A 19,440-nucleotide genomic window follows, 5' to 3' on the forward strand; every position below is an offset into this window, starting at 1 on the left:
TGTGGATAACAATGTGTACTTGCCTCGGGGATGGAAAATCACGGATGCAATTTGTGTTTCCAGAAGACTGTGTGTGTGTGTGTATCCCTGAGTGCATATGCATTTATATGCATATGCATAATATTTGCATACAAGACGAAGAACCCTATTTCAATATCTGCATAATTTCATTTCACATTTTAATGACTAATAAATAGTTTCTGTGCTCTGAAAATATAATTGTTCATTGTATTGCTTTTTAAATGTGCAATGTGTTTTTTACTTGTGATACTGAATGTTGTTGAAGGTAAAAGTTGTGTTCAAAGCCATTTTAAAGGGTAAAATTGGTAAAATCATAGATTATACAATATCTGAAATAGTAAGAAGCAAGAGATGGATGCAACCCATTAAGGTCAGGGGAGAAATCATGCATCACCTTTTCTTCCAATGTATTGTGCACTGAACATAAAAACCTGCATATTGGTGTGTGCCTTTAACAAATGCCTTCTAATAAAGTAGCTCTCCCACAAAGTCGTTGTTTTACCTTAAAATACTGGCTTCATTTCAAACTCATTCTGCTGCTAGAGTAGAGTTAGGGGTCTCTAACGTTGGCGATGACCAGAACACCGGGTATTGCACATTATACAATAGTTAGGTCCGGTTGGAAGAGAGGCATTCTATGAGTCATCACGTATGACAACGTCCCAGCACAACTTCTCTCTCTGATGCGTTTTGTCTGGCACCTGTTACAACATAATTTGGATGTGCGCACCCGTCTCTACAAATCATGTTACCTCCAGAAATTATTATCCTACTGTGTCTACTACATGCCTTGCAGAACTGTGTATCCACATACTGTATATGTGAATGTGTCTCTTTTTTATGTTTGTTAAATGAATCATGCCATTGCAGTCTCCTGAAATGTACCAACCTACAACAGCAAAAATCATTGCTACTCTTTGTCTTTGGTTGGCTCTCTTAGTAAAGTAATGACCCTCCTGAGCGAAGCTATACATTGAACTGGTTCCATTATACTTTCTTTTTAAAACTAAAATGGTCTCACACAAATTCTCTGAATATCCATGATATTGCCTGTCAGTTGGTTATGGCCATTTTAATTGTCAATAGATCATATTCCCTTCAGAAACTTTAGCTCCCCCAAATGAGTCTTCATGGACCTTGACACGTACAGCAAACCCACACACTCATGTGCAAACACACACACACACACACAGGAAAGGGCTATGTGGTCAGTCTGAACTTGTGTCTGGAAAAGGGTAAACCATGGATCTTGTGGAGCCAAAAGGACATGTCTTCTATATTCTGTGTGAAGTCAGATCAGAGAGAGAAAATGCATAAATTAATAAATAAACAAGCATACATGAAGAACAAAAGACAACGGGCCTGAATTGCTCTGATGCAACAAGAAAGCAACTCTTTGTCTGTGGCTGTTTTCTTGTGTGTATGTGTGTGTGTGCTAATTAATACTCTGTATGACTCTGTGTGTCTGTGTATATATGTGTGTGTGTGTGTGTGTGTGTGTGTGTATGTGTGTGTGTGTGTGTGTGAGTGTCTGTGTGCGTCTGTGTGTGTTTGTTTGCATGCTAATAGTAAATGTGAAAGGCCTAAATATTCCCTCAGTAAAATATGTGCTTACACTCCACCTAACACACACACACACACACACACACACACACAGAGACACAGCCCTTCAGGAACCTGCTGACTATTGTGCAGGGTGCTTGATGGAGTGATAACATAGTGAAGCCAAGCTGAATGCAGCGTGAATGCAATGAGCCACGCTCTGATTCACATTCACTCCTGGTACATCCCCACAGTCTCCCTCCAGTCTTTACAGACATAGGGAGGGTGTCTCAGCTGCTCACAGTGGGCAAGCTAAGCGCCCACATGGTCTCTTAGTCGCTCTGACACAGAGATCCCCAGCGGAGATTGGAACACTTCCAGCGGTTGGTGTTCACATGGAACGTCTTTTCTTCTGGAGAGAGAGAGGTGATGGGGGAACAAAAGACTCCGCCTACTCTATTGAATGTCAGTATGAGCAATGTATGTGAGGTTTTTTTCTTTTTTCTTTTTTGGTCAGAGCTACAGAGCATGTCAGTTGTTCTGAGATGTCTTCAAAATGTTAGGCTTTGCTAGTTCTTTGGCTTTTGCTAGTCCTTTCTTGAAGACATCTTGGATATTGGGTAAAGGAAATATTTTGCTGTCTCTTTCTCCATATGCAGTCCATATGCATCACCCAAGACAGCGTGAGGCAAAAGCGTAAGCACAAAGCATAAGACAAAAACTACAATCTGTAAAGCGGCACTAATGACAGTTAAATATAGTAATCACTCTACAGAATAGAGGGTGAGCAGACGGCATTGTGGGAAAATAAACGCTCACAAATTACTATAGAGGGCCTGTCTTTGCCAGCAAGGGACAATCATTACAGAATGTAGGAATGTTGAAAAACTATTTGCTCCGTTTCAGTGACTGTGTAATGACAAATTTGTCCTTCTGTTCTGAGAGAGATTTTTTCTTAATAGATGAGCAGAGTGATTTCTGACTAAATCAACCTGTATTGTACAAGTATTGCCTTCTGCTCTGACCAAATGACTTCCTCTAGATGCATGACATCCTGTGATGACTCTGTTCCATCATGGCATTCATACACAGAAGGCTAAAGACCGAAGTCCAACAGTCTTCTGTCACAGGGAGAAGAGTGTCCCTTACAGCCCCATTCTCTGTCTTCTGGCTAACAAGGCCTTGTGGCATGATCTGTTCCAGGCCTCTTTCAGATGTTCACTCCCTGTTGAACTTCCCTTCCAGTGACTGATTATGGAGCCACAAGCATCTCCAGCTGCACATGCTCAGAAGTAGACCAAGACTCACTTCCTGTACCTCTGCAGCTAATGCCCACCCCTCAACACAGACCCGTTTTCATACTGAGCCGAGCTGCTCTCTGGACAGATCCCCACCACACACACACACACACACACACTAATGCCCACCCCTCAACACAGACCCGTTTTCATACTGAGCCGAGCTGCTCTCCGGACACATCCCTCAGCTGCAAGCGCTTAAGCACAAGGATAATGTGGAAGCCCACATCCCTACCACACACACACACACACGACTGCATGGTTTAGACTGATCTATTCCGAGCAAACAGCCTTGCTACCTGCTTCCCTCCTGTTGTGAGTTCTGGCCAGAGGGTCTGCCCCGCACGGTCCCCTCGGCTGTTACTCTGGCTCCAAGGGATGGTATGTTGTCTCTTTTGTCAAAGAATAAAAACACCTCTAGACCTGTACAACCCTCAAGTAATTCTGTGGTTATGATCAAAGGACTTAGCGCTTGTATTATTTATGTGCATTTGTATGACTTCAGGCAGTTTCTTGTATTTTTTATATTTTTGGATACATAATGTACACACTGTTGCTCAAAATGCTCTTCTGTCTTTCATAGGCTTTACAGTTTTTTGATTACACACATTTTCAAAACTCTGTGTCTATTTTTCAGAACTCCACACACAAAACCCACAATTGCTCACACAAAATGCAAAATGCCTCAAAGGTCCAACAAAATGACAAACACCATTCAAAATGTCAAAAACATATCTTTAAAGCAAACATTCGCCTCATATTACAAACACCTTTGTCATAATATGACATTTTGGATACATCATGTAAACATTGTTGCTCAAAACCGAACGCTCTGCTGTCTTTCATAGGCTTTATGTATTTCCATACAAGAGTGAAAGTTACAGTACAGAGAGAAGTTGAAATATCACAGTATTATTGAAACCAAAAATAGTGATTTTTCATAAATAATTTGCTGTTGCAAATACAGTATTTTACAGCCAACAAGAACAAAGCAAAGCAAAATACAATGACCACCAGATGTACATGGAGTTCTGAAAAAGCTGATTTTGCCTACTGTAAGACGGAAATGACTGACTACTATCAAATTACTTTGCTTTTTCCAAAGAAAAGTGTGTGTGTGTGTGTGTGTGTGTGTGTCTGTGTGTGTCTGTATGTGTGTGTGTGTTTGGTGTGTGTGTGTGGAGGGTTGTGTATCCATAGGTCTATAGAAAAATGTACTGAGCTAATGGTAACTTGGGGAGACACAAAAATATATTAAAAAAGACAAGTTTTACTATACATAAAGTCGACTTTTTGTAGAACATTTCAACTGGAAATCCTCTTGGGCCAGATTGAAAGGGTCCATACCTACATATAGAGTATATATATTCATAGGCCTATACTAAGGCAATGATTCAGTGCTCCGCACACGCACATCACGCACTGCGTAGGGAACCAAGTGCCTGGGGAGGCACCAAAAAATCTGGGTCGTGAAAAATCACCACAATAGGCTACTAGTATTTAAATAACAAATAAAATATGTCTAAAACATGTTGATATGCAAAAGCAATACAAAAGTAATATAGGCCTAAACCAAATTAGTCGAGAAAAAGGTGAATCTCCTGTGCGGCCCTCTCTCCAGTCTCCCTCTGGTGCCCCCCTCCCCCACCTCCCAGTGGTCTGTTCGATTATTAATCCCAAATTTGGCAGAGACCTTAGACATGGCCTCGAAAAGGCACTAAGAGTCGGGGGCGGAAAAAAGGAAAAAGAAGAGACAGCGGGATGATGCTCGCCGTCACTTGCAGTTAAGACAATGTTTTAAATAAAAATATTTTTAGTTTTGTAGCCCTTGCGTGTATGCATGTCTGCTTATGCCAGGTAATACTACTACCGTCAATAAACTTTGTAACGTAAACTCCTACAAGCCATGTTCATGTTCAAGTGTTCCGTTGCAAATTATTGATGCTGGCTAGCTAGTTATTTTACGTTGTGGATATGGATATGGATTATGGGTTGTTGAATGCAATTCAACACTCTGCTGTTTTCTGTTAACGTTAGCAATCGGTGCATAAGACTAGCAATCCTTCCTCAGGTTGCTAGCTACCAATGCTATTTCTGATTATGCTTAAACTGGGCTTACTATTTCTTTTTGCCATCAGAGATATAGTCAGGTAACGTTAGCCTAGTTTGCTTTGCATTTCAGGACGCTTTTTTGGCGTTTGTTATCAATTATGATCAAACAATCTAATTGTGTTGTGAAAAAGTAACGCTACAAGTGACACTTTCACAACGTAATGAAATGATGAGTGGGAAATGGCTCTTGGTAAGGTGAACGTTGGAAAAACCCTGCAACTGAACGTGATGTGATTTTGCCAAATTAGACAGCTTTAGATAAGTTTAGTTGTTGTTCTATGCGTTCATTTTCAAGAGGTTCATAGGCCAAGGGCGGCAACTTCAATTAGAAAAAAAAAACTAACTGAATTCTGAATTCTAAAATTCTGAATGGTTGTTATTCCTTTGGTGGTGGTGGTTGGTTGGTGGGTGGGGGGTGGGGGTGGGGGCACCACCAAGCATTTGTGCTTAGGGCACCCAAATGGCTAGCGCCGGCCCTGCAATGATTGGATGGTGTTCCGTAAATTAATGAGAGTTTACACATGTGAAGAGAGAGAGAGTGAAGCACTGGTGATTTAGTGTGGTATTTTGATGGGTTGTGTTTGAAAAATAAAATCAAGGGGGTAAATGGATTCATAGGTCTATAGAAAAATGTATTGAGCTAATGGTTTACTTGGGGAGACACAAAAATATAGTACTGTTTTTTTCAACTGCTTACCCAGATAGCAAACATACACTGGGACGGAACTGGGCCACACCTACCACAACGTCCGGCACGGATCTGCATAATGGACCTGATCCGGCGTCCAAACGCACATCGGTCCAAAATTGGTCTGGATCCGTTTGACGGATCTGGTACCAATAAGGGCTAAGACTGGCCCAGTTCCGTATGGTAGTCTGTGTTACTGACGTGTTCCAGATCTGTTTATTATATGCAATACGGGTCCGCTTATTGTGTGTGGTACGGACCCGTTTATCAGACATCAGCCGGCTTTATTTGACATGTGAAATGTGATTGGTAATTAGGGCTAATTATCCTGAAAAATCTGTTTGCTACACATTTGCTAACAGGTTCGTTATAGGTTCACCCAGGCTAAAGTTCGTAACGTTTTCCCAACAGCTCAACTGATAAACATAAGCTAGGCTACAAACACAAGGGGGTAAAAAAAACTTTACACATAAGTGTCTTATTATTTTTTTTATTCAACAACCTGCCTGTAGAAGTGCCATCCCAGACAAAGTTTAAGTCGTGTTAATTCCACTGTTCCCATCGATATTCAGGCTGTCTTCCTCAGTCATCTCCATGGTCAATCTGAAACAACACAAAATAAACATTAGCCATTTATTCCTTTTTGCAAATAGCCTAAGTCACAATTACACTCGTTTTTTATCATCAGTGATCCTGTTAGCGTTATCACTGTTTTTTCCAAAAATAGTTATGATGGCTGTTTTGTTTAAGTTAAGCTAGTTGTTGTTGCTGGAAAATAATAGTAAAGTTATCAATCGCTCGGTTGCTTGTTGTTGTCTCTGAATAAACCAACAGAGATAAAAAGCAGATACTACCTTGAAAAGTTGGGCTGTCCTAGTCAACCCCAGGCTGGCAAATCATGTCAAAAGATTGATAGTGAGCAAACCAAAGATCCTTGATTAACATTACTGCTTGGACTTCTGCATGCGTGGCAAGAATATGGGGTTGTTTCATAGCACTGTTAGATCTGACACAAACAACAATTGACTACTTTTACCACTGCTAGGTAATAATAAAATTATGAAACGAACATATATGATCAATATTGAGCCAACTATATCTTCTTTTCCAGCCTTACTGTAGAAATGAAGTGGCCATGGGAACATAGTGCACCCCCATGGTTTCTAAATTTGTGCCATTCCAAAATACCTTTCTTTAGCAGCCAGTTGACAATGAAGTAGGGAAAGGACATATCCGTATCACAGGTTTGGGCCAAATCAGTGTTTTGTATTTTAAACGCATCTCCTGACTTCCAGTTGAGTTGCGGAAATTGGACCTGGGACAAATCTGTAAACCGGTGATAAAACAACATTGCTAGCAGAGCTGAAACCTGTATCAGGAGTAGACCTGGCCCACAGTCAGATACCGTATGTCCGCTACAGGCGGATCTAAAGGCTTTTATGCGGATCCGGCCCAAAGGAAATTGCTATCTAGGTACACACTAAATCTTTGCTTGTCACACAATTTGATAAACATGTCAGGGGCGCAGGGGACGTGGGGGATATGTCCCCCGCAGTGCTGAAGAGACAGCCGTCGTCCCCCTCACTTTCGATAAGGAAAAAAATCCTTATAGGTACGCTAAACTGTAAAACTCCTCATTAACAGCATCACATCACTAACCACAGCCATCTAGAGTACTGTAAGACTGCACAATCTCATATTCACTCTGTTGGATATCTGAAGCCAGTTTGTCTACTAACAATCATAAAATAATCCAGGCTACTTGCTTAGCATAAATCATTCATCATCATCTTTATTTGAGGCAGGCTTGGTATTCGAGACAGGCTTTTTTAAATATTTCTAACCTGCATTTAGACATGCGTTTCGTTTGGAGCGGCATACCGGTAGGCTATCAAAAGCATTTTCGGTTTAGTTTGGGATTTAATTTACTTTTGACTGTTTGATTATATTGCTAAATGTTGGGACTGTTGGGCACTAAAATCTGGGAGATATTTGATGGTTCACTGTTAAGTTTCATGTAGTTGAAAAAGTGTCAGGATTTCCACTGTTGTTTATTGCGAGACAAGGCAGCCCTTCATTGAATAGGGGTTGTGCTGCAAATGGAAACCTTGTAGCGTAGCCAAGTAGCCTAAATTGAGTTATTGTTTAATTATGCATGATTTAGAACTTTTTTTTATAAAATTCGTAGGCTGGAATGCCTTGAGTCGCAACAATTGTGTTTAAATGTAGTAGGCTTCAGCCTCTGGCAATTAGCTCGAAAGGGGCGGCAAGAGAATGATCTTGAGAACGTACGTTGGAGACCCATGGTAGGAAAACAACTTTTCTTTGCCAACCGTAGGCTATTAATCCAACCAACATAATACAATACAATAAAACATATAATAAAATATTAAGAAGAGGTGTTATTTCATTGACTTAAATCGAAACAATGTCTTCTAGTGGACTGATGGCAATTGTTGGTATGGTAGGCAATTGTTACCCCGTCTTGTATATGGGAACCTGTCTTTATTTGTCCTGCTATAAATAGAATCAATCCCGGGCATAATTTGAGGATTTATGGTAGCCTAGTGCTCAACTCCTCCTGCTCAACATGACGTCAAAAACAGCTGTTATGTTTATGATAAACTCAACTAGCCTACTTATTAACTCGTTTTCACTAGCCTAACTATAAAATACAAGTCTATCAACGTTTTTAAGACATTTATTTCAAACATAATTTCAAGACACAAATTGGATACTAGAGAGTAAGCTACCACACCCCAGAGTGATGGGCCTAGCGTTCTTATGCGTTCAGTGTGGGGTATAATCAAGCTGAGAATTTAGCGGTGTCACGTCTGCCTGTCACAGACGTGGGGAGCTCTTTGAAGCTTGGGATAATGTGATACAGTTACTACAGTAACAGTATTTTATTATGACCGCCGCTAGCGAAGCGGTCATATAGGGATTGTCAAAGTTTTTTTTTTTTTTTCCCCCGTCATCGACTTCCTGAATTTTTGGTCAACGATACCCGGGACACCGAAACACCGGGGCACATGAAATTTAGTGGGTATGTAGCCCCATTAGACTTTTACGGAAAAAAATTGTTTGGTCCCCGGGGGCCACTCCCCCACCGCGCTGGGCCCCCCGAAACCCAAAAAATGCAGTTTTTCCTAAATAACTACCTGAACCATGGCACTGAGGATGAATCATTTTTTATGGTATGTTGGTCTCAAGGGCCCACATCAACCTGGCCCATAATCACTCATTTGTGATTTGCACCCCCCGGTAAAAAATGAAAATGCAATATCATTCAGCTTTAATCGCCCCTATCTTCAGTTAAGATGTTCAGAACTGCACCAAATTTTATGTATGATTGACCTGGCATTCTCTCGGGGTATGCCAAGTTTCGTAGAATTTCATCCATGAGGGGGTCTTAAAAAATGTAGGTTATGTGTACATTTAGTGACTGTACACTCATTGGCCTGTAGATGGCAGTGCACACATATACACATGCACACACACACAGGCACGCACATACAATCATTATCGGCAATTAGAATGGCCGATACATAATTACAAATTTAGTAGGATGAAAGGAAAGCCAAATATTCATCATCATCATCATGGCTGCATTTCCAGTATTGGCGATACGTAGTCGTTTGTCCACTAGATGGTGCATCGTTGCAGTGAGACGTAATTTTGTTGGAAGTTAAAAGTGGGTTGGAAAAACAGTGGATGCTTCCTACAAGGACTGTAGTTTACCGCAGAGAACGTCTAATAAGGATAGGACGATTTCCACATGAAATGTAATTCCCATTTCTTCTTGAAGCCGAAATAAATCTGAGAATGTTTATCGGACATGCTTGGTTTTTACTGCAGGTAGGCTATGTTAATCTTATACAAGTTATATCCTAGGATGTAGGTAAAAAAATGTAAGGCTACCGTTAGCATTGGTTGAGTGATGGAGGCCAATTTGATTATTGATGTATTTGTAGAAAACCATAAATGCGGTTATAGGGTACCAAACAAATTGATAACAGCACTAATTGTATCTTTCGACTTTCACCTCGTTTGCTTATGACCATAACCTAGGCTACTAACAGGAGCTAAGTGAGTTAGAACACGTCCGCTACGTGATGGTTTTCTAATGGAAAAAATATATGGGCTTCCTGAAAGATAACCTGTCTATGATGCATCCTAAACACCGAGCTGGGACATTTCTGCTCAAAGTCTCAAAAAGCATCTGAGTCAACGTTCACTCCCAAACACCCATATAGGCTGCTTCAACCCTTTATTTTCAAAGGTGATTCAAGTAAGGAAGAGCATGGCTCAAAGTAAAGTAACTAGGACTGAAACTACATAAATTCGTCAAAGTGAATCATTTGTGTTAACTCGCCGCAATGTAGATTTATTAACGCACCTGTGATGATCTACATCTCCATTTAAACCAAATGTTTTAGAGCGCACGTTGAGAGATTTATCCAGGGCAGGGCTGTACCTACACATATTTGTTGCAAGTGCTACAAAAATCATTCTTTGCGATGGATGATTTAGTAGCCTACCAACGATCCGATACAGTTTTGCCTATACCGTGAGACTGAGACGCTTTTTGTTTGTTCGAAGTGCGTGTTTAGGGTGTGAGAAGGGGAGTCGATGTGCATTGATTCCAGCTTGTTAGTTGTAGTCTATGCGATTAAAAACACGTGGTGTGTGTGTGTGTGTGTGAAGTATCCGAACAATGATAACGCTTTCATTGTGGCTGCTTTAGCCACAGACCTTGAGCTACTGTACAGTGGATTGGGTTCCATTTAGAAGTGTCCACTTAATTTGCGCTTTCCGTGATTCACACAGCTGCGTGAAATGTATTACTACTAATATGCAAAACTATTAATATATAACTTTTCGCCAAGAGATGGCAGCTTAAGTCCGCTTGATACTGTAAGCCATTGGTTCCCAAGGGAGATTTTATTTGGGTCGCCAGAATAGCTTAGTGACAATTTATGTTGTGTAATAGGCCTAGTATAGTGCCTACCTTATATAGTTTGTTAACAGTCATGGTTTTGTTATAACTCCCTCTATGCATTTTTGCATTTAGAATAGCTCTGAAACCGGGGGGCTAACACGTCGCAGGGGACGCCAGTGCATGGATATCTCAGTCGCAAAATTAAACAATATTTCTATTGGGCGCCTACCATGGACTAGGCTGGGTGAACTCAGCCTGATCTGTCAGCAATTTCTTTTTCGACTTCTTAAAAGATTGAGCTTGGTCTGGCAAAAGCCAGACTAACCATGGACCTCATAGTTGCAAAATGCAAGGGAACATGAATCAGCCTATTATTTGCACAAACAATAACGGACAGTAGCTCTTCAACTTGGCCCATTATGATGTGTATGAATAGTCTAGCAAAGCATTTCATGAATGCCCTTTTGGACATGTCAGTTATTTGCACCACTGGGTAAAAATGCATTTTGTTTTAGACTACTGGTATTTAATTTGTGCATAGACAATAAAGCTGAATATCATATGAACTAGATTAAGCATATGCATATGTAGAAAAAGAAACATTCACAAAAATCCATGACATGACCTCTCTTCTTGATAGCTGTTGAAAACTGCATGGAACTGACAGGGATTGTTTTGTTTAATAATAATAAATAAATAAATACATTATGCTGCTGCTTTCCCAAATACAGTGTAGCCTACAGGTGTACCTTTCATCAGTCCAGTTGCAATGGATGGACTGTGATGAACTGCCCTAATTGTGATTGTTTATAGATTTTAAAGGTTTTATAACAATGCTACAAATTTTTTGGCAAGTGCTACAAATCTATTCACCTTTGCAGCGCCAGTAGGCTACTTTGTGTGCAACTGCAAACACACATTCCAAACAAGCATACACAAAAGAGTGGGGGATGGAGTAGAAGATGGAGACAAATTCATTGATATGGTTTATTTTCGCGGCATGGATGTACAGGACTGTGCGCCGGTGATATTTTGTACCGCTATGCGGTACATCTAGTTTTACTTCTTATGTAAATGTTTTCAATTTTATAAATGCTTTGTTTAAATGATGTTGGAACAAATAGTTGATTGTAAAGGCAACTTTCTGTTGAAATGTTCTGTGTGTTCTGGACTGGTAACTTGTTAAGCCAACACTTGTTAAGTTCTAACGTTGCATAAATATTACAGTTTTTTACAATTGTTTACACACGTTTTCAAAACTCTGTGTCTATTTTTCAAAACTCCACACACAAAACCCACAATTGCTCACACAAAATGCAAAATGCCTCAAATCTCCAGCAAAATGACACACAACATTCAAAATGTCAAAAACACATGTTTAAAGCAAACATTCACCTCACATTACAAACACTTTTGTCATAATATGACATTTTGGATACATCATGTACACACTGTTGTTCAAAACCTAAAGCACTTCTGTCTTTCATGGAATTCTATGTTTATTTCTATATAAAACTGCAGAGAAAAGGTGAAATATACTCACAACACACATAAGCAGAATTGAAACCAAAAATATTTTTTTTCCAAATCATTTTGCTGCATTGAATACAATATTTGTACAGCACATAAAACAAATCCAACTACCACATGTAGTTGGACAGAAACCAAACACATCCAGGAAAAGCTGATTTCAAACAAATACTTATACTGTAAACAAAATTATTACTGTATTTGTGTGTGTGTGTGTGTGTGTGTGTTGTTTGGGCACAGGGTAGGAGTTGGGGGTTGGGTGTGTGTCTAGGCTTCATCTCTCCTCCGGCTGGGTCTGGCCACAATACTTCGCCCATCGCCGCATGCTATGTTCTCTCTCGCTAAACACCGAGGAAAGAACCTTCTTGCATGGCGATCCATCCTTGAATAGAGACAGCGCCAATGTCGCCACATGCTTCCTCCATTGCCTGGAGAAGTGGAATGCGGGCATAGGGACGACGATCATATACTCGCCAGCCATGTGGAGAAAAATTCCTCAATTGGATTGAGAAATGGAGAATAAGGAGGCAGGTACAGAACAGAGAAATGAGGATGGGTGACAAACCAGTTCTGACCAGATGGGCCCGATGAAAGCTGACATCGTCCCCATATGACCACAAATCTTTGCTGATCTTGATTCTGCTGACCTGGAACAAGTATGCGATGAATTGCATCCAGAAAAGTTATGATGTGAGCAGTGTTGTAGGGGCCAAGTGTTGCATGGTGATGCAGGACACCATTATTTGTGATGGCAGCACACATTGTAATGTTTCCCCGCTTGCCTAGGGACATTCAAAATGGCCCTTTGTCCAATGATATTTCTCCCCTTCTTCTAGTTTTTGTCAAGTTGAAGCCCACCTCATCTATATATATATATTCATGGAGGACATCTCCATCTGCATCCATCTCCAAAATTCTCTGTAAGAGACAAAAAAGTATATATACAGATATATAGACACACACATGTGCAAAAACCAAGACACTACATGTAATCTGGCTCGGTAGGTGCAATTCTAAAAGTACTGGAAGTGGTTTTGCATACATACATCCACAAAGTCATGACGTAGGTTCTTCACTCGGTCGCAGTTCCTTTCAAATGGGACCCTGTATAGCTGTTTCATGCGCAACTGATTCTTCTGGAGGACACGATGAATTGTGGACAAGCTTACTGTAACAATGTTATTGAAAAACAGTTGCATCATTTATAATATGGTGTTGGATCTGATGGATTCTAATCACATTATTTGCCAGAACCATATTTATGATTTCGGTCTCTTGCTCGTCGGTGAATTTGTGCCCTCGCCCTCCACGATTCCTTTGCCTTTCCACTCTGTAGAAGATTCATAAACATAGTGAATGTGTGCTATGTCATATAGTCAAAAATGTCTTCCTGCAGTAAGCTGTACCATAGTATATGATACTGTAACACACCACACTGGCCATTCATGATTCATGAAATGCAGTACAGTAACATGATACAGTACAGTAAGAACTACTATTGTATGCATTTTCAGTTGTGCTGAAATAACTATTATGTGTACAGTATATTACTGTAGATACAGTCGCTGCATACCTGTTCTCATTTCGATATGTTCGATAATGCCTGCCACCGTGAATCGATTTACATTTGGCTGGACCCTCAGTCCAGCCTCCCTCATGGTCAACCCATGGTTGATCACATGATCAATCAATGTAGCCCTAATCTCATCTGAGACGGCTCTCCTTATTTCCCTTCTTTGCCCCTCGCCCTTTCCATGTCCAACTCGCCCCAGCCTGCCCTCTTCCTCCTCTCTTCCTCCCCCTTCCTCCTCTTCCAACTCCTCCTCCTCGAACCCCAACACCTCGTGGCTCGCCCTCTGCCTCTACCTCCACCTCTCCTGGCTCTTTCTGGCGTTGTCATCCATTGTTCAAAACAGACATCTTGACATTTGACCTATTTATAGGCCTATACGAAGCCAATGATTCGTTGGTGTTCAATAAAGTGATGAGTGTTTGCACATGTGACGAAAGGGAGTGAAGCACTGGTGATTTAGTGTGGCATTTTGATAGGTTGTGTTTGAAAAACTAAATCAAGTTACTTCCTGTTAGATTTTTGTGTGTTAAGTAGAAAATTGAGTGTGGTGTTTTGCAAAATGTGTTTTAGTACATTGAAAACTGAGTCAAACATTGAGAATTAGTGTATGGTTTTGCAGATTTGGTGTGAGGTTATGATGTTTGGATGACATGTTTAGAAAATTGTGTGACGAGAAAAGATTTTGTGTGTAAGCAGTTGAAAAAAACTGTAACTGCAAACACACAGTGGAGAGTTGATTTGGTTTATACCAGACAATTTAAGTAGGCCTAACTAGGCTATTTGATCATGTAGTCTATGTTTGGATCATAGGCATGATGATTCATTCAAGGCTTCATAAAATATCAACATCCCATGTTGCTTTTTTCGACCATTGGCCCAAGTAGTGACCAGTATTCTACCATTGGACCAAGTAGTGTGAAATGAATCTAAAAAAAATAAATACAAGTATAATTGCACATAGCAAGAAGCTGGTCTAAGGGCAGATCTGTGAGGCGTTGTGCTATCTCACAGTTTTCACCATTTTTATCAAAAAATATTTTGAAAACAATCAATGGTATTATCTTAATATTCTGAAACATGTCGTCTAAACATCATATGCAACACCGATTGGATGGTGTTCCGTAAAGTAATGAGAGTTTACGCACTGGTGATTTAGTGTGGCATGTTGATGGGTTGTGTTTGAAAAACGAAATCAAGTTACTTCCTGTTAGATAATTGTGTGTTAAGTAGAAAATTGTGTGTGGTGTTTTGCAAAATGTGTTTTAGTAAATTGAAAACTGAGTCAAACACTGAGAATTAGTGTATGGTTTTGCAGATTTGGTGTGGGGTCATGATCTTTGGAAGACACAGTTTAGAAAATTGTGTAACAAGCAAAGATTTAGGGTGTAAGCAGTTGAAAACAACTGTAATGTGTACACAAGGGACAGCACAAAGGAGGACTTCAGGCTGAATTAGTTCCTACCAGATAGAGTCCTTCAGAAAAGTTTTAATAGAACTTGAGTTTTGAAGGCAAAATCAGAGCAGCACAATATTCACTCAGGCCCATACAGCCACACTCAAACACAGCCACACACCAGAGGCGGACAGAGTACACAGCTTCATTACTTGAGTAAAAGTACAGATACCCCTTGCTAAATTTTACTCAAGTACAAGTAAAAGTACAACAGTCAGATTTCTACTTAAGTAAAAGTACTGAAGTAGTTGTTTTTAAAAGTACTTGAGTATCAAGAGTACAAGAGTAGCCTACATTTTCTAAATATTGCATTACTACTGCCACAGTGCTTACATTTATGTACAGAAACGTCCTACATGGAGTTATGAAAAATGTTAATGTTAATACCTTGGAGAATGTAAAAGGAATTGAAATTGAAATCAAGTCATTTTCATCTTTTTACCATGTTGCCAGGGATAGGCAGTATTTCTAATACATGTATTTAAAATACGTATTTCAAATACAAAATACTATTTTGTAATTGAAACTGTTAAGCATATTTGATAATATAAGTGGCAAAGCCATGTTAAAGTAGCCTACGCAGTGACGTGCGTGCCTGCGTGCACTGGGATGTTATTGTGAGCATGCGCAGAATAAACGGTCTGAGTGTATGAGTTCCTAGACCAAAGAGAGGATGGTGGTCTTTTTCTCCCGTGAATATTAGCCACTAAGTGCTAGCTAGTTAACCACTTTGGTGACTGTGACAACGCGATAGACTGCTGCAGAAATGTCCAGCGCTACAGAAACACTTGAAGCGAAAACTATCATTAACTTGTTCAGAAAATTTAAATAGTCTGGCGAGGTGGGGCCACGGGTTGGCACATTCCCGGTATGGACCTGCTGCGTCTTCATCCATTGTTTCGTCCATGGTTTCGACTCTGACCATGGAGTCGACTTTGGCGAAAATTTGAAGGTGATTGCTGATAGGCTGTCCCAATCAGTGGTGCCTGCACAATCCAATCACGTTTGAGAGGGAAACAACAAATTTAGGGTTTTTGAGATTTTATTTTTTTTAGAAGAAGTAACGGGTACTCACAGTTATGGATAGAAATGTAGTGGAGTAAAGAGTACAATATTTGCCTCTCAAATGTACTTGAGTAAAGTCATGAGTACTCCCCAAAAATGATACTCGAGTAAAGTACAGATCCCTCAAAATTGTACTCAAGTACTGTACTCAAGTAAATGTACTCCGTTACTGTCCGGCTCTGCCACACACACACAGCCATACACACACACACACACACACACACACACACACACACACACACACACACACACCCAAACACACACACACTCCTCCACAGCTCCGGATGACAGCAGTAGAAATAACTAGACATGACAATATCAACAGCCTTGCTGGTAAACACAAATACTGGCAAAATGTCACAGCATCTGAACAAATCACACACAAAGCCACAGAGAATCTGGTGTATTCAGTGGCACTGTCTTTTTTCAATCTCATCACTTTTATTACCCCCCTTTTGTGTCTTTGTATCAACCTTAATACCCTTAATTGCACCTGGAAACTAAGGAACAATGGCTATTCCTTATCATTTCAGGGAGGCTTGAATATGTCTAAAAAGTGAAATAATGCAATCAGCGAGAGATGAGGGTTGTGTATTATGAAGCCTTTAAATGGGGTTAACAGGCCCATGAAAGTGATGGATGAATAAGGAGGACATTGGTTCTGGCTTGAGTGGACAGGGTGGAAAACCGCAGTAGTTTTGTGCCTTGCCTCACTGTGCCACACAGTGCAGCCAATAAAATATACAAAACACACAGTCTATAAATGTGTAGCAGTGATCAGCAATAAAACTCACATACAATTTCACTTTGGCCTAGTCCAGGAAATAAACGGTACACGACAGTTGGCTTCCCTACTGGCTAAATGCAACACACTAATGGGGTGATTAGTTGGAATGGTAGCAGACCCAAGGCAAGGCAGTCTATCTCAGTCAGCATTGCTGACTAAGGGCTCCTGTGTTAAGTGAGTATTAAAAGTGCCATTGCAGGAGGTTTCTGTCATCTGCAAGGTCCCTGCAGGTCACAGTCACAGCAATTCAAGCTGGAAATGAAGTTCCTTTAAAAAATATATATATATACGTATATTGGATTACAAAGACACAAATTGTAGATAGATAGAACATATACAATACAAACAAACAGACAAATACAAACAAACAGACAAAGCCTGCATTTAATCAGTCTTTATTCGATGTGGTAGACCCAAATACATAAGTCCACCTCCATTAACCAGTCCATAACCAGTCTTATGATCATATGAAACTGAGTCTACAAGTTAGTTAACCCAAGTTGGTTGAATATGTGTACAAAGCCTCATCAAACTCATTTTAAAGGCCATTTCAATGCTGATATACATTAAGAAGGGCACATATTTAAGGAGCTAGTGCAGTGTGGCGGTGCTAACCAACTGCGGTGTCATGTTTTTTAGGCGTTGATGGACGTTGATAAATGGGGTACTGCTTGCTGCTGAGAAGGACCATATGGCAGAAGGACAGTGTGTGATGAGCCATCAATCAAGGCCCATCAAACGTTATTTACACCCTGAACATATGCCTGCATAATCTGGCCTCCTTCTTCTCTCTGGCTCGGCCTTTCAGCCTGTGGACAAGTGCTTCCAACCACCAGCGTGAGAGATATACAAGAAACTGGATAAATTTGACTAGGACTTGTGTCAAGCAACATTCAAACTCTCACATAACTGGAGTTTTATCAGGTAATCTTCTTAGGGTTTTAATAAATGTTTTCCTCAGCCAGCTGAATCTGAATGTGGTACAGATAAATTGTGAAGAATTCTTCAAGAAACGGAACATTAGACCGTCTTCTTTTGAATCACGCTGCCAAACGCCAAAGAATTAGTACAAAAACTAAAAAAGATCCACATGAAATTAGCCATGATGTCATGATGAGGGCTATCAAAGGTGAAAACAGTGTGAGCCACACCCCACCCTGTGTGAAGTCCACTTTAACCCCCCAATACCTCCATCAGCCTCCATAAGAATGGGCTGAAGATGGGTCAATCGGGTCAAAGGGTTGTCAGGGCTCAGCTTACCTGTGGTGATCTGGGGTCAGCACCTGGAGCAAGCCCTGGCCCGGCAGCAGTCAGGAGCGTCTTGTTCCTGTCGGGAAGGAAGCCAGTGGAAAATTATATTCCCTCTATCCTCTATAGAGGGTTTAGCCTATATCTCTTCCATGTCTCTTCCCCTCATTCCGTTTCCATCTCTCTCTCTCTCTCTCTCTCTCTCTCTCTCTCTCTCTCTCTTCTCTCTCTACTGTATCTGTCTCTCTGTCTCTATTTTTCTCTCTAAAACACAGACACACACAGACACACACACACACATACAATAGCTAGCATATATACATTAAAACACCATTCCAAACTGCCGGTTTTAGTTTGAATTGCAAAATGTCATACTGTATGTTCATTCAGCCTTGTGACAAGGCCAGGTAGGGTTCATGTGGAGGTCAAAGGTCAAGTGAGACCCAAAGGCTGCATAAATGAAATGGGTCCACCTGACAGCAACTTGTGACTCATCAATAATTTAACAGCCACGGTACACAGTGAGGTGTGATCTGGTCTCGCACACCCCCCAATGCACACAGTCATTCTCCAACCACATTTAGCCACCCATCCCTCCCTGCTTTGGCTGGCAACTAGTGAACCTGTGAACTGTTTCCCAGAACCACATTTTTTAAAAAGTGTATGTTTGATCAACAGAGAGGCGAAGATGAAGTGTGACATCTGCGCCTTTAGTCTAGTATTGAGGTGTCGCCCGGTGCGTATAGTCTCCAAAAAACGTAATACTCAAGTGAAGAAAGGGGAGATCGCACACAAGGGCTGAGTAGTTCCAAAAGTGTATTTTAAAAGGCGAAAAAAAGTGTATTTTAAAAGCCGAATTACTGTATTTAAAAACAATTACAGGCCACATAAACAAGGGGTAAACTTTCGGGTCTAGCCCTTCATCAGTGTTCCTTGTACGTGAAAGACACTTTTGGAACTACTCAGCCCTTTTGTGCGATCTCCCCTTTCTTCACTTGATCAACTGAGAGAGCATAGTGGCTTATGACTAGGGTTGCCAACTTCCTCAACCCCAAATGAGGGACACTTCACTTCAAATGCGGGGACCCCCCCCCCCAAAGAAAAAAAAAAGAATATATATATATATGGCTAGTCCACAAACTAACATTGTTTGTTCTTTCTTTCCAAATCACAGTGCGTGC

Source organism: Alosa alosa, chromosome 16 (genome assembly GCF_017589495.1).
Source record: "Alosa alosa isolate M-15738 ecotype Scorff River chromosome 16, AALO_Geno_1.1, whole genome shotgun sequence".
In the NCBI taxonomy this organism is placed as follows: domain Eukaryota; kingdom Metazoa; phylum Chordata; class Actinopteri; order Clupeiformes; family Clupeidae; genus Alosa; species Alosa alosa.